Source organism: Rhinopithecus roxellana, chromosome 9 (assembly GCF_007565055.1).
Source record: "Rhinopithecus roxellana isolate Shanxi Qingling chromosome 9, ASM756505v1, whole genome shotgun sequence".
Lineage (NCBI taxonomy): Eukaryota > Metazoa > Chordata > Mammalia > Primates > Cercopithecidae > Rhinopithecus > Rhinopithecus roxellana.
In genome coordinates, this window is record NC_044557.1 from 59794747 (window position 1) to 59819380 (window position 24634).

Consider the following 24634-nt stretch of genomic DNA (forward strand, 5'->3'; position numbering starts at 1 on the left):
TTACATTTACAGTAACAGCAAAAAGGAATAGTACTAGAAAAACCAGCATGAAATGTCAAAGTTTTCTCTTTGAATAAATATTTTAAATATTCCTAAGGGACATAAAGAAGACTTGAACAAATGACAAGTAATACCACGTTCTTGGAGGGGAAGACTCCACATCACAAAAATGCCAGTCTCTGCTAGATTAATTTATAAATACAACATAATCCCAATAAAACTATTGACACATTTTTATTTCTGGAAGTAGGCAAGCTGATTCCAAAGTTTAGGCAGTGAAATAAACAAGCAAGAATAGACAGAAAAACTCTGCAAAAGAAAAGTAATAAGGATGTATTACAGAAGAAAAAAACATTATTATAATAAAGTTTAATTTATTATTATAGGATCAAGAATTAAAACAGCGTGATACCGGCACTTGAATAGATTACTGCACCACAATAGAAAGCAAAGAAATAAATACAAATCTATAGAGGAATTTAGTTTTTGCCAAAGATGATATCTCAATTTTGTAGGGAAAAATTAAGTAAACAGCCAGGGAAGTCAGAGGTACCCATCTCTAAAAACAAACAAAAAACAGTGGATTGACATCACATACATTACTCAAAATAGATTACACAAAGATAAAATAATAAGTATTTTAAGTATAAACATTGCAACCATGAAAGTTCAATAAGAGGGAACATTCTCTTATAACCTTTGATCAGGAAAGGCTTTTCTAGCTATGACATAAAACCCAAAAGCTATAAAAAAATTCGTTAAGTTTGGCTACCTAGTTTTTTTTAACTGCAAAACAAAAAGTGTCATATGCAAAGTTCTTTTTTAAAAAAAAGACAAATTAGAAAAAAGTACTATTGATTTATATTACAAATTAAGGATTACTTTAAGATACAAATAACTCATAAATTAATTAAAAAGACAATATGCCAGTAGAAAAATGGGCAAAGGAGCAATTTGCAAAAGATACAATTAACTAGCTCTCAAAAAACGTAAGAAGACATTTAATCCACTCATAATAAGAGACTTGCATATTAAAAATACACCAAGAAATCATGTTTTATGTATCAGATTATCAAATATCAAAAAGTTTGATAACACACTCTATTGATACCCACGTGGAGAAATAGGCACAACCATGTACAGCTGGTGAATACAAACTGGTTCAACCTCTGTGGAGGCCAATTTGTCAATATTTCACAGTTAGACATCTATACACTCTTTGGTCCTGTGATATCACTTCTCAGAATTAATTCTAAAACGCAAACTCACACACTCAAAATGGCTTTATACTTTTACACAGTGTGACTAACCATAAAGTTTGGAAACAACCTAAATGTCACCAACAGGGGACAGGTTAATGCATAACCATGCAGCCATTTTAAAAACACTTAGGAAACTATATATTTATAAAAAAATTTTTCCAAGATAAATTGTTAAGTGAAAAAGAAACAAAGATATTTGATCTTTCTGGAAAATGACAAGGTGTACATAGCATTTTACCATTCATGAATGAATGGGTTTGGAGGTGAGGAGAATGTGTGTGCGTGTGTGTGTCTGTGTGTGTGTGTGTGTGTGTACACGTGAATGTACATACACACATATACATATATATAACATATTATATATGTGCATATGTATACACGAATATATTTATATTCATTTTTTTCTTGTATGGATAAAATAGTTCTGGATAAGACATCTCCAGAGAGCCATTCAGGAAACTATTAGATTGGTGCAAATGTAATTGCATTTTTTACCATTGAAAGTAATGGCACCAACCTAATGTGTTTGCAGCAACCTAATAAAAATTATTTTGATATGTGGAGAGGGAGATTGTAAGCCTAGAGAATAATGGCAGGTAAGACTTGTAGTCTCTATACTAGAAGACTTGTAGTGTCTATACTTGTTGAAATTTAAACTGTGTAAATGCACTAACCTACATATATGTGTCTGTGTATATATCAATGTATATATTAAATAAATAAATATAAACTATGTATGTATATGCCTGCATATACATACATGTGAAACATACAGAATATTAATAGTAAGTGCTTCTGTTTGGTGTGATTACTGGTAATTTTACTCTTCTATATTTTCTGGGTTTTCTACAATAATGTTACATTATAATTACATAACTGTAAATGTCATATTTAAAAGATTACAGGGATCCTGGTATACTAAAATAAAGTTCAATATGAGAATCAGACAACCTGGGTCTCATCCCAGATCCAACAGTTACCAGCTGGGTGCTATTTATCATGTCTTTTAACTTTTCTACCATATATGATAAAATGGGGACAATGCTGGTTTTCCTGTATTCATGGGAAAAATGAAGTGAGAAAATTATTTGAAAGTGTTTATTAATTATGGTGCTAAAGAATTGTGTGGTAATACTATAGTAAATGATGTAAGAAGCATTGCTGAAGTATTAGATTTCTCTGTTTCCTGCTTAAGATTCAAATTAGCCAGTGAGTTGAGCAAAACTAATTAGGGTCTCAAACTGCTACAAGGCAATTGACTCCTGTCCTCCACTGTGACTTCCATTTGGAAAATAGAAAGCAGAAAGAACAAGTTAAGAAGGTTCTACAGGATCACTCTAAAGGAAAAAAATTCTCACCCAAGGAGACAGCATTGCCCCTTGTTCTCCTAAAGTCAATAAGCCACATCCAATTCTACCCACTCCATTTTACCAGGCCCAGTTTGTTTCTGCTGCACAAACAGATTTACTATAAATACTGGTGCTTTGGGTGCATCTGCTTTGTTGCCCATACACAGAAAAATCTGAATGGACCCAAAGCCAAATCTGGCACTCCCCTGAGAGATTTTCCTTCCCACCCTACACCTAACACACACACATGTGCATATATATGTACACACGTTTATCTCACTATTTAAAAAATAGTATGCATAGGGTTACCGGAGAAGAGGCTGAAACCATGAAACAATTATAGTTATATCAGTAGGAATGGGGGATTGGAGCTCAGCACTGCTTGTAAAACAGTATATTGTTTCAACAAAAACAAGGCCAAAAGATCAAAAACAGTTCTGAATCAGTGTCCAAAAAGCTCCATTTTTAAGTAATGGTTTCAAAAGACTTTTTCCTTTAACATCTGAGGCAACAAACCAGACATGGCTAAGCGCAGCTGGATTCCCCTCATGCTGGCCAACTTGCTGGCTGTCTTACTGTTCCTTTTTTTTAGACATTGGGATCTTTCAAAATGTGTCAAGTGAGAACCCTAGCCCTGGTGAGTGCTAGGAAATTCATCCACGGAAGGTCAGGGGCTCACGCACTCCTATCTGCTGCACCGCTCAGCAGGGTGCTGTGCAAGGGCAGTTGCAACACACACATTTAATTGTTTCAAGTTTTTTTCCTTTTAGTTTTTAAATACCATACAGAGCCCTTTAGGAGAATCAGGATGGGGTTAAAAAAAAAATCAGTCCCTCTGAAAAAAAATTACTGTGCCTCTTTTTCTCTACTGCATAGAGTTCCTGAAAGAATTCAATGTAATTATTCCGGAAAAGTATTGAGCACAATGCCTAGGACATAATAAGCATTCAATAAATGGTAGTTGTTATTTTGCTTCTTATTAGTGGTGCCACAACAAAAGTTACTAACTGGTGCTTGAACACCTTGAAAGAGTTAATGTTCTTCCTTAAGCATCTACCCTCAGCATCTTAATACCATAGAGACTTGGGAACTATGGAGAATTAAACTCTCCAGATAGCAAGCACTGCGTAGCTTCTTGTCTCAAGTTCAGAAAACTCTGCCTCCCAGCATGGACTGTCAATGTGTGCTTCAAAAAAACTTATGCAAGCAGGCCAAAACTATGTCTTCTGTCTTGTAGTGAAGGATGCTGATGGGTTGGTATGTTGCATTCGATTTTTATTAGACTGGCTCTTCTCTTCCTGCGTTCCAGCTCATCCCTGAGCGTCAACAGACGGGTGGGCAATGCAGGAGTAGCACGGAACACACTGCTTTTTTCGGCATCTTAACACTTCTGACAGATGAAAAGAATAAACCTTAAACTGGCCCATCATTGTAGACTGTGTCTTCAACAGGACATACTTCATTTTTTCCACAAGTACAACCAAATGACCTATTGGTGAATGTTTTAGGGAACAGCTCATAGCAAGAAGAAAACTAAAGGCATATTTGGGTTTATAGAGATACCTAATTTTCCATCCCTGAGAGATGTTCTTCTTTATCTCCATGTATGTTATTCATCAAGGCATCCTGACATTATTTACTGGAAAGTAATGTCACTGTTTACCAGAAAACTAGCTTAATCTGCTACTCATTGTTTTCATCAGTTAAATAAAACTGACCTTTCATCTTTAGCATTGTGCTTCCAACAAAACATTGCCAAAATCACTAATGATCTGTATTCTTCAGACAGCTGCAAGACATTCTCCGTGAGCTAAGGAATGGTGGTATCGTCACCCCATTCAGAGATAGGAGGGATCAGCCTTTGCAGGCCATGTTGACAGGTTGTCATTCAAACCAAGCCGTTAGGATTCAGAGGAAAGACTAAGTGAAGGTAAAAAGCTTGGAAAATAAAATACGAAAACCTGGTATAGAAATCGTGGATTAAAATCCCCTAAATCAAGGGCATCAAATCATTAAGACTGAACTGACAAAGCTCAGGATCAAGGGTAGATGAACAATCAGTTGATAAAATCAAGTTTTATAGAGTTTCACACCACAAAATTAGTATAGATATTACACAGTGGAACATGATTTACCCTAATCAGTGTTCTTTAGTCATCAAGACTAGGCAAAGACCTGTCAGCTGTCCTCTTCATGTAGAATGATATCAATACAATACGTAGTTTTATTTTACTGCTCACATTGATGAAGGTGCTTATGTGAACTTCAGTTCAGTCTCAGTTTATCTCTAAAAGACAAAACCTTACCCATTCACAGGTTATAGGGTGGTTATTCTCAACTTAGATCTAACACCCCAAAGTACGCTATCAGCATTCTCACATAGTTCAACCAAATTGCAAAAGTAAACATATTTAATGTAAACAGGTACGTTCTCCAATCTTGGGTTTTTGCCTGACGCTTTTGCTCACCCACCATCCATCGATCCAACCTTCCTGAAGTAACAGTACCTTGATTCTCCTTTGAGAAATCATCTCTTCCCACTCCTATCTATGTATTTTAATTTGTATTTCAAATTATATACACAAAAATTTTCAATGCAGTTAAAATTTAGAAAAGAAAAAAAAACTAAATTTGGGCTGTTTAATAGGAGGATAGTTAAAGAAACTATAGGTCATCCACTTAGTATAGTTTCCTCCTGTTTCATCCATGTTGTCACACACGATTCCTTTTTTTTTTTTTTTTTTTTTTTTTTGAGACAGAGTCTTGCTCTGTCACCCAGGCTGGAGTGCGGGGCGGAGGGGGACGGTGATCTTGGCTTACTGCAACCTCTGCCTCCCAGGTTCAAGTGATTCTCCTGTCTCAGCCTCCTGAGTAGCTGGGATTACAGGTGCCTGCCACCAAGCCCGGCTAATTTTTATGTTTTTAGTAGAGACAGGGTTTTGCTATGTTGACCAGGCTAATGTCAAACTCCTGACCTCTAGTGACCCACCTGCCTCGGCCTCCCAAGGTGCTGGGATTACAGGCGTGAGCCACTGCGGTAGTCTCTCCTTTTTAAAGGCTGAATGGTATCCCATTATATAGAGTACACACACACACACACACCACAATTTCTATATCCACTCATTAGAATATAGAATTGTGGACACTTAGGTTGGATTCATATCTTGGCTATTATGAATAAAGCTGCCAGGAACATGGGGGTGCAGATAAATTTATGAGGTGCTGATTTCATTTCCTTTTATTATTTACCCAGCAGAGGGATATGCGTGTGGTCATATAGTAATTCTATTTTTAAATTTTTTTGAAACATCCATATTGTTTTCCATATGGCTACACCAATTTATATTCACAGCAGCAGCACACAAGAATTTCCTTCTCTCCATGCCCTCACCAACACTTATCTCTTGTCTTTTTTGTAATAGCCATCTTAATAGGTGAGAGATATTTCATTATGGGTTTTATTTGCATTTCCCTGATGATAGTTATGTTGAGCACATTTTCATGTACCTGTTGGTCATTTTTATATCTTCTTTATAAAAATGTCCGTTCAGATTCTTTGCCTGTTTTTAATCTTGTTTTTTGTTTGTTTGTTTGTTTGTTTGGGTTGGGGGCATTTGCTATTGAATTGAGTTCTTCATATATTTTTGATATTAACCACTATCAGTATGTGGTTTGAAAATATTTTCTTCCAGTCTATGGGCCACATTTTCATTTTGTTGATTGTTTTCTTTGGTGTGCAGAAGCTTTTTAGCTTGATCTCCCACTTGTTTATCTTTGCTTTTGTTGCCGGGACTCTGGCACTATACACAAAAATTTATTGCCAAGGTCAATATCAAGAAGATTTCCCGCTATGTTTTCTTCTAGAAGTTTTATGGTTTCAAGCCTTATGTTTAGGTCTTTAGTCCATTTTGAGTTTATTTTTGTGTATAGTGTTAAGACAAAGGTTCAATTTCATTACTTTGCATATAGATACCAGTTTCACAACACCATTTATTGAAGAGACTAACCTTTTCCCATTGTGTCTTCTTCATGGTGTCCTTGCTAAAAACTTAATTGACTATAGATACTTGAGTTTATTTTGGGGCTTTTTTTTCCCCCATTGGTTTATGGTCTCTTTTTATGCCAGTACACTACTGTTTTAATTTCTATAGTTTTGTAGTATAATTTGAAATCAGAAAGTGTGATGTCTCCAACTTTGTTTTTCTTTCTCAAGACTGCTTCAGCTATTTGAGGTCTCCTGTGGTTCAACAAAAATTTTAGAATTGATTTTTTTTTTCTATTTCTGTGAAAAAATGCCATTGGAATTTTAATAGTGATTGCATTGAATCTGTGTATCTGCTTTGGGTAGTACAGACATTTTAACAATATTAATTGTTCTAGATCACAAATACGGGATATCTTTCCATTTATTTGTGTTTTCAATTTCCTTCATCAATGCTTTAGAGTTTTCAGTATACAGATCTTTCACCTCCTTGATTAAATTTATTCCTAAGTATTTTATTCTTTTTGATAGAATTGTTTTCTTGATTTCTTTTTCAGATAGGTCATTATTGATATAAAGAAATGCAACTGATTTTTGGATGTTGATTTTATTTACTGCTACTTTAAAATACTGCATGATCTCGTCTACATGTAGAATCTTTTAAAAAGTTGAATACATAGAAACAGAGAGTAGAATGGTGATTACCAGAGGTGGGAAGCATCAGGAAAGGGAAAGCTATAGGTCATAGGGTACAAACATGTAGTTAAGTAGGATCCATTAGTCTGGAGAACTTGTACAGCAGGAGGACTAGAGTTAATAATACTGTACTTTATATTAAGAATTTGCAAACAGAGTAGATTTTATGTGCTCTTATCACACACAGAAATGAGGTAACTATGGAAGATTATAGATATGTTAATTTGTTTACTTTTAGTGAACATTTCACTCTCTCTACATATATCAAAACATGTTGTACACTTTAAATATAGACATAAAATAATAAAGAAAAATTTGAGTAACAGAATTTCTAACTTTTTTCAAAATGGTTTGTTACTACATGCACTATAATTTTAGTGCTTTCTAAAAACTTTAACACCATAAACAGTGTGTGATATTATTTGGTGTCAATGTTTAATTTCTACAGAAAATCAACAAAATATTAGCAATTTTCTGCTACAATTTCTGCCAAATGAAGACAATTCTCACTATTGTATTCATATTCATGAATAATCATCAGAATGCTAGACATCACCATGCCAAAACTGAATTACATACATTCCATAATGTTATGCCAATATTTTTTCTTAACATTTGTATAGTCTATTCTTCAGCATTTCTATATATATGTCTTCCAAATTAAATTTTAGTATGGATATTTAGTATTATATGTTTATGTGTATTACAGTTTCTTTACATTTACTAAGCATATCTGATAAGTGTTGCCAATTTTTATACTAATTCTCATTCTTCAGTGGATTTGTCTTATTCCCCCAAAGTTTGCAACACTGACAAAATACAGAATAGTAAGTAGTAGAATAAATAACTTGAATCTAGTGATTAATTTCACTATTTGGAATAAGTAATATAGAAAAAGTTTTACCATATATCTGTAATATCTTTCTGAAGCTTACATTTTGTACTAAGGTGGTTAAATTTCTGACAGGACAATAACATTGCATAACATTCAAATTACACAACTACATACTTGGAGCCACAGAGAGTATGTTCAGTTTAATGAATTCTTCTATTTTATCTTACAATAAAAGAAATTATAGAGCATCCAAAATATATTATGCAGAATTGATAAGAATGGGAGAAATCTATATGTACTAACATGTAACAACCTCCACAATTATCATTAAGGGTAAGAGTAAGCATATAATAATATGTGTGGCTTAATCTAATTTATGAAAATGTGTTGGCCGGGCGCGGTGGCTCAAGCCTGTAATCCCAGCACTTTGGGAGGCCGAGACGGGCGGATCACGAGGTCAGGAGATCGAGACCATCCTGGCTAACATGGTGAAACCCCGTCTCTACTAAAAAATACAAAAAACTAGCCGGGCGAGGTGGCGGGCGCCTGTAGTCCCAGCTACCCGGGAGGCTGAGGCAGGAGAATGGCGTGAACCCGGGAGGCGGAGCTTGCAGTGAGCTGAGATCCGGCCACTGCACTCCAGCCCGGGCGACAGAGCGAGACTCCGTCTCAAAAAAAAAAAAAAAAAAGAAAATGTGTTATAAATACAAATGTAAATGCACAAAAATTATCTCAATAGATATTCACTGAATTAATAATGATGATTACCCCTGGCTAGAGGAAGGAGAGGTGAAGGGGAACATTAGCTTAAATTACATTATTCTATATTAATTCTTAAAACTAATAAGATACTATATTATTTGAATTCTATATTATTTAGTTCTTATAATAAGCATGATACAAACATGTAAGAGTTTAAAAATTTTCATGAAAATGGTATGAGATAAAAAATGAAGCCTTTTTATAAAAGTGAATTATGTCCTAAAACTTTTGGGAAACACTTTGTTAACAAAAGTAGTGTCTGTTAATGAATTTGTGGGCCTAGCTGTGTTATATTCTCTTCAGACATAGATAAATGAAAGAAGTGAGTTTTCAGCATGTAACTCACTCACTGATGAAGCAATATAGTATGTCTTTAAACTGCTCAAATAAAGCTGACACCCTCCTTGCTCCAATCACAAGCCCATGCCAAAGTAACTATTGTTGTTAGTGTAAGATATTTCCTTGCAGATTTACAAATAAGTATATGAGCATGGAAATACGTGTAGCTTAGCTGTATCTTTTGATTCCTCAAGTGAGTTTTCAACATCTGCTTTCCAGGTCCTCAAACTCCAGGAAACATGGATCAGCCTTTCCAAGTGGTCCTTGCATAGCCTCTCTCACATCAAAGAAATAATGTCCTTAATTTTTAACTGTAAACTTTTAATTCTTTTACACCCTGAGTTACATCAAAATCTCAAGGGTCACAGAACTGGTTAGTCCTTTATGGATGACCCAGGCCCTAATTTTAGAAAGTGGAAGCAATTGCCACCTATTCTTGGGACCTCATCCAGAATGAAGAATGAATTGCATTGTTTTAATTACAGATTGTCAAAATTTTGAAAGGAATTTTAATATGTTGTTCCCATATTTAGTCACTTTGCTTAATTATCTTATTGGTTTTAAGAGTTTTCAGTTACTTCTCTTGGATTTTTAATATAAAAATTCATTTTGGACATACGTGATAATTCTTCCATTCTTACATGTTTTATTTATTTTTTCTTGTTTTAGTGCATTGGTTAAAATCTCCAGCACAAAGTTTAGAGTCTCAGTGATAACAGACATTCTTGTCTTTTTGCTAACTTAATTAGAAATGCTTCTAATGTTTGCCCATTAAGTATGATGTTTGCTCTAGATTTATGTTACTCATCAAAATTTTTTAAAAATCTATCTTATTTTTAGATGACTAGAAGAGTTTATGATTTACTGGTGGCTAGATTGCATCAAATACCTTTTCAACATCCCTTGGAGATAATTGAAAGGGTCTTGTTTAATTAGTCTATTTTTTGTTATTTGCATAAATTTAATCAGCCTATTAATGTACTAAATTACATGGGCAAAATTTTCTTGTATGGCATCACCTTTGCAGTCCTTGTATAACTTTACTGAGTCATGTGCTTTATCTTTTTAATAGAGTTCTGTTCTATTCACTGACATTTCAATTTAAAATTTTTGCTGTGTATTTTTAATTAAGAACAGCTTATACTTCCCTTATCTATTGTTTCCCTTTCTAAGTTTTTGAAGTCTGGTAAATGAGTCATATAGGTTTCTAATTTTTTATGTTCTGGAATAGCTTGTGAATTAGGAACCATTTTCAAATTAAGGTCCAGACATAATTTTAAAGGATACAAGCCATTGGGCAGCATGGATTTTTATACTTCGTCTATGCAAGGACAGGGGTACCTTTAAAATATTTCTAGTTTACACACATGTCTTGAGCTTTCTACTTTCACAAAAAAAAAAAAAAAAAAAAAAAAAAAAAAAGCCATTGCTTGTATCTATTATATTAACAAGGATGTCTGGGCTTCTGATTAGAAGTTTTAACATCCTAAACTATATACTCTTAAATAGTATATGTCTGATCAGAATACTAATCACACCTTAACTGTAGATTAAAATCAACTCATAATTTTCACAGTGGTTAGGCAGTAAAAGTAAGTTACAGATAAGATAACAAGAAAGAATAAGAAAATAGCAATTTCGTAATTTCCTATTAAGCTCCTTCTATATTAAGCTCCTTCCTAATAAGCTCCTTCCTTTCCTATTATACCTTCTTTGTATAAGAAAGGTCTTCACCTTGCCTCACCTTCCAACCACTACCACGTTGCCCTACTTTTTTAGAGAAACGTCTGAAGAGCGGACTTCTCTTGTGGCCTTTGAGTCCTCACCTCTCCCTCATTCTTTATTTCCCCTGGTCTAGCCTCTGCTTTTACCGAGCCTCTGGGATAGCTCTTGTTAAAATCACAGTGCAAATATTTGATCTTCCTTCTCCCTCCTTTCTATATGTCATTTTACTGTTCAAGTTTTCCACCTAACTTTCTAAGCATTTCTTTTTAGTCTCCTTTGCTGACTCAAACGATCCTTCATAATTTTAAAATTTGCTTACTTTATTAGCCCATCTTAAATTATTTCATCCACAATTGTATTCAATTACCATTTATATCCAATATCCAGCTATATACATCCAATTCTAACTTCTTCAGGCTTCAGACACTAATACCCAACTGCCTACTTCACATTTTTCTTCAATGTCTCAAAACCAAACCTCAGCATCATGAAATATACCCATGTAACAAATCTCCACATGCTCCCCTTGAATCTAAAACAAAAGTTGAATTTTTTTTTTAAAAAAAAGCACTTCAAACTTAGCATACTTCAATTAGGAATTTATTGTTTTATTCAAAACAATGTCTTCTCCTAGTGATTTTTATTTTATTAAATGGCTCTACTATCTGCTCCCATCCATTCTAGCCTGAATTCTGGAAGTCATCTTTAACACATTCCCTCCCCCAGGCCATTGTTGACTCTAGTTCCTTGATGTGTCACTTGACTCTGTCCATTTCTTTACATCTGCATTGCTACTATTCTAGTCCAAGTCATCCTTAACCTCTAACCTGAATTCTCGCAATTCACTACCAGTTTTGCCAGGCAATTCAGTCTCTTATGCTTTAAAACTGAGTCTGCTTTATGTAATGCACCACAAACTGCTAATTGCCTTCACAATTTATTTTGCCCTTCAAGAAAAAGCTGATTTTATTTGCGACGCTATAAAAAGATCACATTTCTCAGCCTCTTGGAGCTAAGTATGGCTTATATGGATAAGTTCTGGTCAGTAAGATGCAAACCAAATAATGTATGAGACTTCCAGAAAGACCTTTTAAAGAGAAGTGTTCAATTGAAGATGGCACCTCCTTTATCTCTGTCCACTTTGCCCTCCTTGGTGTCTGGAACACAGGTATGTGGCCAATGTCCCAAAAGCATTGCTGAGATCCCATACCAGAATTGTCCAGCGGAGCCCATCCTGAATTCCTGACCCACAGAAGCCATGATCGATAATAAAAACGGATCACTCTTGTTTTAAGCCATTGTGTTTGGGAGTGATTTTTACACAGCAAGAGAGGACTGGAACATTATTCACTGATTAGGTGGAGGGCTTTTTGAACAGGTGTATGATGTTCTATGCTCCCCTTGAGAAGACAGCAATGATGCCATCTGCTCTGGGATTCTCCCAAAAACTTACATGGTACATTCATTACCCTCCTTTTTTTTCAGGAATCCTCTGTGGAGGAGCAGCCGAGGTGCTGAGCCTTTTCCAGAGACCCACGATGTTTACGTTTCTAGCTGCTTCCTTTCTCATCTCCTCCTTGTTCTCTCTAGGGAAACATGATGCTACTCCCTTTTCACTGAAACCAGTTCTTACGTCCCTGAGCAGATTCTTTCCAATCTACTGTTAATGAGTGAATTTTATGCTCTCTTCCTTTGGGTTTGGACTTGATATTTCCAGTAAAAGGACCTTTATCCTCTAGCCTTTTGAGTTGAAAGCCATGACTTTTATAGTTTTCATCTCTGCTATATGTTTACGAAAGTCAATGTAGTAAAAATGGTTAAGAGGCTAAATTTTATGGTATGTGTTTTAAACCATAATAATAATAATAACACATAATAACTAAAAAAATCAACATAGAAACTCAAAAGCCAGGATCTGAAGTGTTTATTCTCTATGTATCACACTTTCCTGAGAACAGTGTATATGGAAAAATAGAGAAGCAAAAATAACTGAAAAGTGAAATATGCAATTTACCTGTTACACTCTTTAAGTAAATTAGAATTGAAATTAGAATAAAATTCAAAACATTGAACCTGACCTATAAAAGCCTGCATAACAGGGCCCTGGCTTACTCTAACTTCATCCTGAATCATCCCCCTTCACTCAGAATACTCTAGCCACCTTGGATTCCTTTCAGAGTTTTTGATGTGGCATGCTTCTTCTAGCCTTGGAACACAGTTTCCTCTGCCTATTTCATTCTTCCCCTATATCTCACTTCCTCAGAGATGCCTCCATGACTACCAGACAAGGGAAATGTTGTCCCTTTTAGATGCTTATTTAGCAATCTTTATTTCTATGAGAGTAAATAATTAACTATGTAAATAGTGGCTTAATCTTTACTTCCCTTTCTAATCTATGAGCTTTGTGAGGATAGGTCACTAAGTCTATCCTATTTACCACTGTATCACCAGTGTCTGTCACAATACTTTATGTGCAATAGCAAATTAATAACCAGTTATTGAATGAATGAGCACATCTGTGAATGAATCAGTAGGTCACTTTGCAGTTCTTGGATCATACCAGGGGTTGGATTTCAGGATGTCTAAGTTCATTCTAACTTTAAAATTACATGTTTTATGATTGTATTTCCATTTCAGTAAGGATCGTTTATCACAGACTTAGCCCATGCATATAACAGTGCAAATTCTGACCCACGTGAAGTTTATATTGTGCAGATGTTCTCACTGGTATTTGCCTTTCCAGATGCTTAGTTGATGCTATGACTGCAAATATAATGGGAGATTGAATGCACAATTGAGAGGCTCAGACAAGGCCATATGGTAATGAAGATCCAAAGGAGACAGTGATCCCAATCATGGTCCTCTTGCTATTGGGAAGCATTGATTGTTTGATCGTCCAAGGTATAAAACATTTTAGGCTCTTGTTCATCACAATAAACTGAACATATAAAATAGTGTCTGAAATAGAGTAATTGTTCAAAAAATATTTGACGAATGAATGAATAATTGAGCGGTCTCTTGCTAAGAAGCATGCACATGTAGCCCATTCAAATATGTTTGTAACCAAGCAGGGCATGATGATGCATGCCTGTAGTCTCAGCTACTCGGGAAGCCAAGGTGGGAGGATTGCTTGAGTACAGGACTTTGAGTCCAGCCTGGGCAACATAACGAGACCTGTCTCAAAAAATAAAAAAAATGTTTGTAACCAATCAACCTCACCCTACTTACCACTAAGGGGGTATGATCTATGGGTCTCTAAAAACTAATTCTGGATGCCCTGCCCCAAGTGAAACTGCTTTAAGGGAAATGTACTGACCCAACCGAAGAAGGATCCAATTGAAATTTCAGTTAAGGACTTTGGCAGAATTGCCAGCCATCAAGCTGAAAGGGACCCAAGGTGTTTAGGTGTAATATTTGTACCTGGTAAACTTCAGAAGTAGGGTCTCTAATGCTGGGTTTTTCAAAATGGGCCACTAACTGCTACAAAAGAATCAAACTGGAGCAGCACAAATAGGGAAGACGCTGGGAGATTAAATAGCCTAGCACATCCTCAAATTCTATCATTTGAAAATGGCCTTAATTGGAGTCTCTTTTTAAAGTATAATTCCTAAGTGGAGTAATAATACTCTCTGAGTAGCCAGTAGGGAGTGAGCTGGCAACAGGCATTTTTTTCACACAGCTCAAGTAACTAGAGGGACCAAGTGCAAATTCTAACACTCACAATATTACATGGACCGTGGCCAATTTTTCATGGATTTGATTCCATAAAAATGAGTTTTGGCAGTTCAGGACAGTAAAATATTGTTTCCTTGTTCTTAAAGGAGATTAATTCTGGGGAAACCTTCTTTTCTTCTCCCACCAGCCTCCTTAAATTTCAACCTCTCACATGCCCAATGAAGAAATGCTTATATAGATTTGTGCTGAACCTCAGGGGTCACAGTTCCCTTAATTTCATTATTCTAATGGGGTGACAATGAGCAACCTTGTTCTTGAGTGAAAAGTTCAGGTTTTCTGAGATTTGCTGATCCATGATAATAATTACCTAGCATCCCAGAGCTAGAGCCAGAAATTGGATAAATTCCAGAAGGCTGCTTGGAGGCTTTCTAATCCTAGACCTAGCCTCAGTGGGTACTTCTGGGCTCTAAGAATGAAAACAAGCAAAGGAAGACCAACTGCTTTTCCTGGAGAAAAGAGAAATGTTTCCATAGGAGAGAAACTGAGGTCCTAGGACACAGACTACATGGATATGAAACAAAACAAAGAGATCCCAAATACTAAAAAGGAAGCAAAAAGGGAAAGGATAAGTGATACTCAAGTCAAATTTCTCTGAAATAAAGCACTAGAAAAAAAAGCATGATGATTCCCGAAGGATCTAGGACCAGCAATACCATTTGACCCAGCAATCCCATTACTGGGCATATACCCAAAGGATTATAAATCATTCTACTATAAAGACACATCCACATATATGTTTATTGCAACACTATTTACAATAGCAAAGACTTGGAACCAACCCAAATGCCCATCAATGATAGACTGGATAAAGAAAATGTGGCACAGATACACCATGGAATACTATGCAGCCATAAAAAAGGATGAGTTCATGTCCTTTGCAGGGACATGGATGAAGCTGGAAGCCATCATTCTCAGCAAAATAACACAAGAACAGAAAACCAAACACTGCATGTTCTCACTCGTAAATGGGAGTCAAACAATGAGAACACATGGACACAGGGAGGGGAACATCACACACTGGGGCCTGTCGGGGGTGGGGGACTAGGCGAGGGAGAGCATTAGGACAAATACCTAATGCATGCAGGACTTAAAACCTAGATGATGGGTTGATAAGTGCAGCAAACCACCATGGCACATGTATACCTATCTGACAAACCTGCAGTTTCTGCACATGTATCCCAAAACTTAAAGCAAAATTTAAAAGAAAGAAAAAAAGAAAAGAGAAAAGAAGAAAAGAAAAGAAGAAGGAGAGATGGCCCAAGTGTAACTGTATGAAAAAAAGTTACTGGGACCCAGAAAAGTCTCTAAGAGAAAGAGGCATTTTCTCACAGGCATAAAAATGATTCCTCCAGAGAGGGACAGAACCCAGGAAACTATTGTAATTCCAAGCCACAAGTAGCAAGCTCACAGTAAAAACAAGCAGAAAACTGCCCTATGAATGCTAGGAGAGCTGTATTAAGTATACCCAAAAAAAGAAAAAAAAAAAAAAAAAAAAAAAGTCAGGCCGGGCGCGATGGCTCACGCCTGTAATCCTGCCACTTTGAGAGGCCGAGGTGGGTGGATCACCTGAGGTCAGGAGTTGAAGACCAGCCTGACCAACATGGAGAAACCCTGTCTCTACTAAAAATACAAAATTAGCCGGGCATGGTGGTGCATGCCTGTAATCCCAGCTACTTGGGAGGCTGAGGCAGGAGAATCGCTTGAACCCGGAAGGCGGAGGTTGCCGTGAGCGGAGATTGCACCATTGCACTCCAGCCTGGGCAACAAGAGTGAAACTCACCTCAAAAAAAAAAAAAAAAAAAAAAAAAAAAAAAAAAAAAAAAAAAAAAAAATCTGGACAGATTTGAGAAGGGAAGGCTGGGAAAACCAGTGAAGAATACTTAAAGTATGATTTGTGAGTTTTGAGGCATACAGTCAAAGAGCTAAAAGTATTGCCTAGACTCTGAGGTGACCTGCCCTAGAAAGTCATAGAATTGGACTCTAAGGAAAGCACATGGAGATGAGCCACAGTGAAGGGGTACCAGGAAGAACAATAATAAGTCAACCTAGACCTGGGTTCAATGCCTGTCTCATGGTCAGAAGAGTATCTCCTGTCACTCCTGTACTCAGAGGCCTCCTAAAGCTCTCATTTCGCTTAGAGTAAAAGTCAACACCTCAGATCAGACCACACCCTCTTAGACCTGTCCCACCCCTTCCCCTTTGCTCTCTGCTTTATCTCCTACCACTCCCTTCCCTTGCACACTCCACTCCTACCACACCAGCCTCCTTCTGCTCCTGCACACTCTCCTTGCAGGGTTTGGCTCTTTTTGTGCCCCTCTTCCTGGAATACTCTTCCCTAGATGTGTGCAAAGTTCTTCCTTATTTCCTGGAGAACTCTTGGATATTTCTTTTTCAGCCAGGCCTTCCCTGACCACCCTATTTTGAAGTGTGACAGGCCGACCCAATCCCCAGGCCTTCCTCCATACCTCTCTGCTTTTACTTTTCTTCCTGGCACTTTTCTTGATCTGATAGACATATGATTTAGCAATGTGTGTTTCTTGTCCATCTCCCTCCAGTAGAATGGATGCTCTTTGAGGGCAGGGTTATTTGCCTGTTTGCTCTGTGAATTATCCAGGGCAAAGAAAAAAGATGCTCAAAATATACTTGTCAAATATATTGAAAGATGTTTTTAAATAATGAAAGCTTTTAGCAGGCCTGGAATTGATTCATGCCATAGCTTTCTCTATGGGAGACACCATCTAACAAAATCTAAAGAATTTTACTAGAAAAACAAACAAAAGTATGGGACTAAACACAAAGCACAAGTAAAAGCAAGAAAACTGTTCTCTCCCAGCCCATAGCTCTAGCCCTGTATGTGTTGGAGAAGAAAAAGGTTTAGCTGTTGGAACCTCAAATAAGCTTCGCTAGAGGAAGAAGGAAAGAGCAGATGGGAAGAAAACATTGGACGCATACTCCAGTGTTGCAGAGAAAGACACAATAGAAAGAAAGCCTCCTCAAGATCTAAAATATTCAAACCTTGAGGAAAGGAAAAGGATGCATGAGTTACTAATCACTGAAACCATGTTATCAGTAGATAAGGAATGTATTCTATTATTCTGCCTACTTTTATACACATTTGAAATTTTCCATTAAAAAATGAGTTTTAAAAAAAAGTAGAGGAAGGGTAGTGCCCTGAGAAGCACCTGGCAGAGAGGTACTGGGAGTCACCAACCTCCCAGGGACATAATCTCCAGGAGCAAGGACAACAGCTCCAATTCATGAATCTGCTGAGGATGATTCTCAAGCTGAACAAATGTGGGCACAGAGACACCTTCTATCTAAAAAATCCCCATGAAGCAGCCAGCGTGACTCAAAGGAGAGAATGGATGCCATGTTACTACTCATGGACCTCAGTAGATAGTGCTCATCTCGGGTGCCAGAAACTGGATCTCAAAGGAAGCTGATAGACAAAAAGATTGGAACATTGCTTAAGACAATAACAAAAGCAGAAACAAAGCATACCTTACATAAGATCTGGTGACTGGGGCTGGTTCTAAACTTCGTAAAGAGTCATTATTCTCAAAGGCTACTCTTTGAGAGAAGAAACAATGCTCATTGGTAAAAGACCCTTCACTCCATACAGTCCTTGCTCTCGTAGGAGAGAGTCCCTTATATGAAATGGATCATGGGTTCTGGACAACTAACTGACAGAGTCTAACTGCCTCTGAAGGAGCTGAAACCATGTTTTTTTTTTCCAGCAACATTCCTTCCCTTAGATGGCCATTGGTACTTGGCTCTAGCAATGTAATTTTGCCTGGAATAACTGATAAGGGCTAGGAATTACTTTGTTTCCTGAATATGGTGGGTGTGAGGCCCCTACTGTGATAAACGTGCCTGTCTTTGAATTCTTTTCATAGGAGAGCAATTTACAGACTTGGCATTGAACTGGGTCAGCTTCACAAATCCTAAAGGAACTCTGCCCACTGCAGAGATACTCAGCCCAGGCAGCATCTGCTGAAAAAATTCCAGCTGCCCCTGCACACTCTGCAAACAAGAGCCCCTCAACAGCAGAATAAAAAATCAGACAAGGGTGAGTTTTAGGCTTAAATTGCTTTTAACTAATCAGGGCAAGATAATTTGATGCTGCTCTTAATTCCATTAGACTTGAAAGTTTGGGGTCTTTACCTTGCAAAAGGAATTAATTTGAGGGCCTTCATTATTTCCAGGCCAATTGATAATAAGAGCTTTTCAAATTCCAGCTTGGAAAGCTTCTATTGTGTTGGCATTTTATTATTAATGTGTATTTATGCATTTTAATATTGGAGTGTCTTAATGTTTCATTTATCCTATGGCAGAATCTCCATGTCTATATTTTACACATGGCTGAATATAAGATGGGATTGGAATGGGTAATATGTTTTTGGCCTTAAGGACAATATGGCATCAAAGTGTATTTTCATAATGCTCTGTTCTGACTTATCTCAGAGCTTTCTGAGGTAAAAATCCTCACTGCTTTCTAGATGTCCCTCAAAGGAAGGGTGTGGTCTCTCATGGGTAAGAAGGACTAACTTGATCAACTACCTGTCTCCTCTCTCAAAGGGAAAGCCACACTCCTATCTTTATCATACACTCAATAGGCAAACTCAGTGGATAAAGGGAATTAAAACCTGGGGAACCATGGAGGGAAAAGCCCATTTCCCTCTTTTTATTTCAATGAAAAGGGATTTCTCTAATCACTCCTGGCTTCCCTTCTCCTCCTCCCCAATGGAGATGGTGTGAGGTACCTGGTCAGTGACACCCAGTCAGTAGCCACAGCTATCATTCCACAATTCTTCACCAGTGGAGCTCATCTCCCAAAGATCCTAAACACAGGAAATGTGCTCTCTTTCCCCTTTTCTCCACTTGTTCCAGGGGAGGCAATGACCTGGCTAAGAGTGTTTGCTCTGCAGATTCAAACTTTCCTTCCGATAGGTTTTTCCAAAGTCTAGATAGTAAATTAGAAAGACTGTTTATGATCCTAAGCTACATCCACTATCACAGCCTTTATCAGTAATAAGGGTCCTTGTTTATTACTCCATCTTTCTCAGGCAGAGAAGGGTGTGTTACATCAGCCCTCAGAGTTCTTTGAGAATTGCTTGAAATAATTCATAGAAAGCTCTTATATTGGTGTCTGGGTACAATATGAGTGCTCAAACACTCTGGCAATGCCACCAATGACCTCTCTTGTAGTAGGTTTCCATGTGACATGGTCCGTCAGCCTTCATGTGTTACTTTACTACTTCTTGCTTTGTTTTCCAGTTATCTGTACTTATGTCATTAGGGTTTATAACTGTCGAGGTCAGAGATCACATCTTCATCATCGTTGCATTATCTGAAGCACCAACTATAATGCCTTATATGAAGAGCATTCTCGATAAATAATTACTTCAAAACCAGATGATCAAAGGGCAGTCCGATGTTTATTACTAACTCTTAAACCTAGAATTCCATATTTAAATAACCTCACAAAGTAGGTCAGCCATTCTTTTGAATCCAACTGGAGTTTGTTCTTAGACAAAATCCTCAACAATAGAAAAATATGCAGCTTACCACATGGGTGACCTAATTACAGAAAATAAAATCAATCTCAGTGGAATTGACATAGTTGTTTCTCCAGGGAAGATTAAAGCACTTTACAGTTTGCACAACATCTAGGCTCAGAGCAGTCCTGGGAGTAGCTGGATGATCCCTCACAGCTACCTAAACACTGTGTATGCAATGCATTTCCCACTTTGAAATCCTTTCTTTGGTGCTAGAAACTATGTAGATGCTTAATATATTATTATGAAAAACAATATTTGTTTGAGGCCCCATGGTGAAGCTAAGAAACTGAGCCCAGCTAAGGGTCATATCGGAATCCGCAGTCTCCCTCAGCAAAGCAGGAGAAATTTGTGACTACACATCCACTATGCCAGGCAGTCAACAAGATTTTTTAAGTGTTGCTCAGACAGGTAAGCCTCTATCACAAACCAAAGAAGAAATAAATACATAAAATACTGAGGCAGATATGATTCTTGGCCTTGAGTTGCTGTCTATCAAAAGGAAACAGAAACTCTTCCAAAAATAACACCATATACCACCAAATATGTACAGGTGCAAAAAACTAATTGGTTGTATATAGCTACAACACTACATAATGAAGAGAGTTCCCAGGGTCAAAACATATGTCTTTAATATTCACTTTGCTTTTATTTGTCTGATTAGTATAGTTGTTTCCACTGTAGTTGTTCCATTTACAGCTATGTAGTCTGGGGTTTACTCTCTTTTGGCCTTAGTGTTACTATCTGGAAAATGAGATTTTTAAAAATCTAATTTAATAACATTATGAGGATTAAATAAAATAGTTTATATAAAATGCTCAGCACAGTATTTGTTACATAGGAAGCTCTCAAAATTACTGACTGCTGTCTATCTTCTTCTTGCATGTGTCATAAAACTAAATTTGTGCATCCTAGTTTATTTTAGTTTTTGTATTCTGATTATAAAAGTCTTATATAGTCACTGCAGAAATTTTAATAAATGCAGAAAAATATAGTTTGGAAAATAAATCTCATCCATAATTCTATCACCCACAGGTTAAACTATTAACATCACAATAAATTTCTAATTTCTAAAGGCAGGGATCATATTGTTTCATCTGTGTAAAGTAACTGGCACATAGTAGGTACTTACTGAGTGGATGTTGAAAGATCTCATAGTCAGGAACAAGTGTATGACAATAAAGCTATATTTATATACTGTATAAGTAAAAGGGAAACATTCTAAAGGATAATCCCTGGGCTCCTTTCAAAGTAAAAAATCACTCAGAATTAATGGAAAATAAAAAGACAGATTCCCTAGGTTATACATAGGGTACCCCCTAAGCCCCACAACCCAACACAATACTTGCTTTCTCTGCGTAAACTGCACTAATTTACTGTCCTCTGCGTGATGATTCTTATTATGTTCCTATTTTTTTCCTTTTAGTCCTAAATTCTATGACACTGATAGATTGAAAACGACATAAGAGCAGGCATTTGTGGCCTTCTCATCCTCTTGGATTCCCCATTATCTCCTAGTCCCCGACTTTGCACTCAGTGGTCACACACTACGTTTTATGGACTGATAAACTGAGTTAGCATCTATTCCAGATCACTGACTTATCCCGACCAGGTAGGGACAAGTTTATCTAAATCTCTCAGACTGTAGGGACAGCCCAGTTGATCGTTAGTTGTTCCTACTTAGTCTCTTGCATCATATCAAAGTCATTTCTTGAGAAACTGGGCCACTAAGCACCTCAGGTTGAGTTCCCAAAACTCTTCTTTGCTGGTCCCAAGTGACTCTTTTATAGCAACCTCCTTCATGATCAAGGTAGCATAGAAAGAATGTAGCTTTCAGAGCCCCACTGCCACGGTTCAAATCCAGGATCCACTGCCACTACTGAATGTTGAGCAAAATACATCACTCCCCTGAGCCTGTTTTCTTATATGTCTGATACATGGCAAGAATTAAATAAATATAAATTAGCATTATTAGCAATAGTAGAAGTAGTAATCAAATCAAACCTACTCTCTAGTAACCTAGCAATATCCCAGCCTAGTGTGAGTACTGTCATGAATCAAAGGTTGCATGTAAACAACCCAAACCTCTACGGGTCACATTTCTTTTTTATATTTCTTTAAATAATTTCTCCAGGATGTTTACTTTTATCTGTAGATTTTACAACTTCTTCACAGCCCTAATTTTCTTTAAGAATCATTTTTCTTTAAGAACCATCTTCTTGTCTCTGAAAAACTCTTAAGTCTTTATTTTATTTTATTATTATTATTATTATTATTATTATTATTATACTTTAAGTTCTAGGGCACATGTGCACAACGTGCAGGTTTGTTACATAGGTATACATGTGCCATGTTGGTGTGCTGCACCCATTAACTCGTCATTTACATTACGTATTTCTCCTAATGTGGAGAGGCCCCAACCCCACGACGGGCCCCAGTGTATGATGTTCCCCTCCCTGTGTCCAAGTGTTCTCATTGTTCAATTCTCACCTGTGAATTAGAACAAGCAGTGTTTGGTTTTCTGTCCTTGTGATAGTTTGCTCAGAATGATGGTTTCCAGCTTCATCCATGTACCTGCAAAGGACATGAACTCATCCTTTTTTATGGCTGCATAGTTTTCCATGGTGTATATGTGGCACATTTTCTTAATCCAGTCTATCATTGATGGACATTTGGGTTGGTTCCAAGTCTTTGCTATTGTGAATAGTGCCACAATAAACATATATGTGCATGTGTCTTTATACTAGCATGATTTATAATCCTTTGGGTATATACCCAGTAATGGGATCACCGGGTCAAATGGTATTTCTAGTTGTAGATCCTTGAGGAATTGCCACACTGTCTTCCACAACAGGTGAACTAATTTATACTCTCACCAACAGTGTAAAAGCATTCCTATTTCTCCACGTCCTCTCCAGCATCTGTTGTTTCCTGACTTTTTAATGATTGCCATTCCAATTGGTGTGAAATGGTATCTCATTGTGGTTTTGATTTGCATTTCTCTGATGACCAGTGATGATGAGCATTTGTTCATGTGTCTGTTGGCTGCATAAATGTCTTCTTTTGAGAAGTGTCTGTTCATATCCTTTGTCCACTTTTTGATGGGGTTGTTTTTTTTCTTGAAAATTTGTTTAAGTTCTTTGTAGATTCTGGATATTAGCCCTTTGTTAGATGGGTAGATTGCAGAACTTTTCTCCCATTCTATAGGTTACCTGTTTACTCTGATGGTAGTTTCTTTGCTGTGCAGAAGCTCTTTAGTTTAATTAGATCCCATTTGTCTATTTTGGCTTTTGTTGCCATTGTTTTCAGTGTTTTAGTCATGAAGTCCTTGCCCATGCCTATGTCCTGAATGGTACTGCCTAGGTTTTCTTCTAGGGTTCTTATGGTTTCAGGTCTAACATTTAAGTCTTTAATCCATCTTTAATTAATTTTTGTATAAGGTGTAAGGAAAGGATCCAGTTTCAGCTTTCTACATATGGCTAGCCAGTTTTCCCAGCACCATGTATTAAATAGGGAATTCTTTCCCCATTTCTTGTTTTTCTCAGGTTTGTCAAAGATCAGATGGTTGTAGATGTGTGGTGTTCTTTCTGAGGCCTCTCTTCTGTTCCATTGGTCTATACCTCTGTTTTGGTACCAGTACCATGCTGTTTTGGTTACTGTAGCCTTGTAGTGTAGTTTGAAGTCAGGTAATGGGATGTCTCCAGCTTTGTTCTTTTTGCTTAGGATTGTCTGGGCAATGCAGGCTCTTTTTTGGTTCCATATGAACTTTAAAGTAGTTTTTTCCAATTATGTGAAGAAAGTCAGGGGTACCTTGACGGGGATGGCACTGAATCTATAAATTACCTTGGGCAGTATGGTCATTTTCATGAAATTGATTCTGCCTATCCATGACATGGCATGTTCTTCCATTTGTTTGTGTCCTTTTTTATTTTGCTGAGCAGTGGTTTGTAGTCCTCCTTGAAGAGGTCCTTCACATCCCTTGTAAGTTGGATTCCCAGGTATTTTATTCTCTTTGTGGCAGTTGTGAATGGGACCTCACTCATGATTTGGCTCTCTGTCTGTTATTGGTGTATAGGAATGCTTGTGGTTTTTGTACATTGATTTTGTATCCTGAGACTTTGCTGAAGTTGCTTATCAGCTTAAGTAGATTTTGAGCTGAGACAATGGGGTTTTCTAAATATACAATCATGTCATGTGCAAACAGGGACAATTTGACTTCCTCTTTCCTAATTGAATACCCGTTATTTCTTTCTCTTGCCTGATTACCCTGGCCAGAACTTCCAACACTATGTTGAATAGGAGTGGTAAGAGAGGGCATCCCTGTCTTGTGCCAGTTTTCAAAGAGAATGCTTCCAGTTTTTGCCCATTCAGTATGATATTGGCTGTGAGTT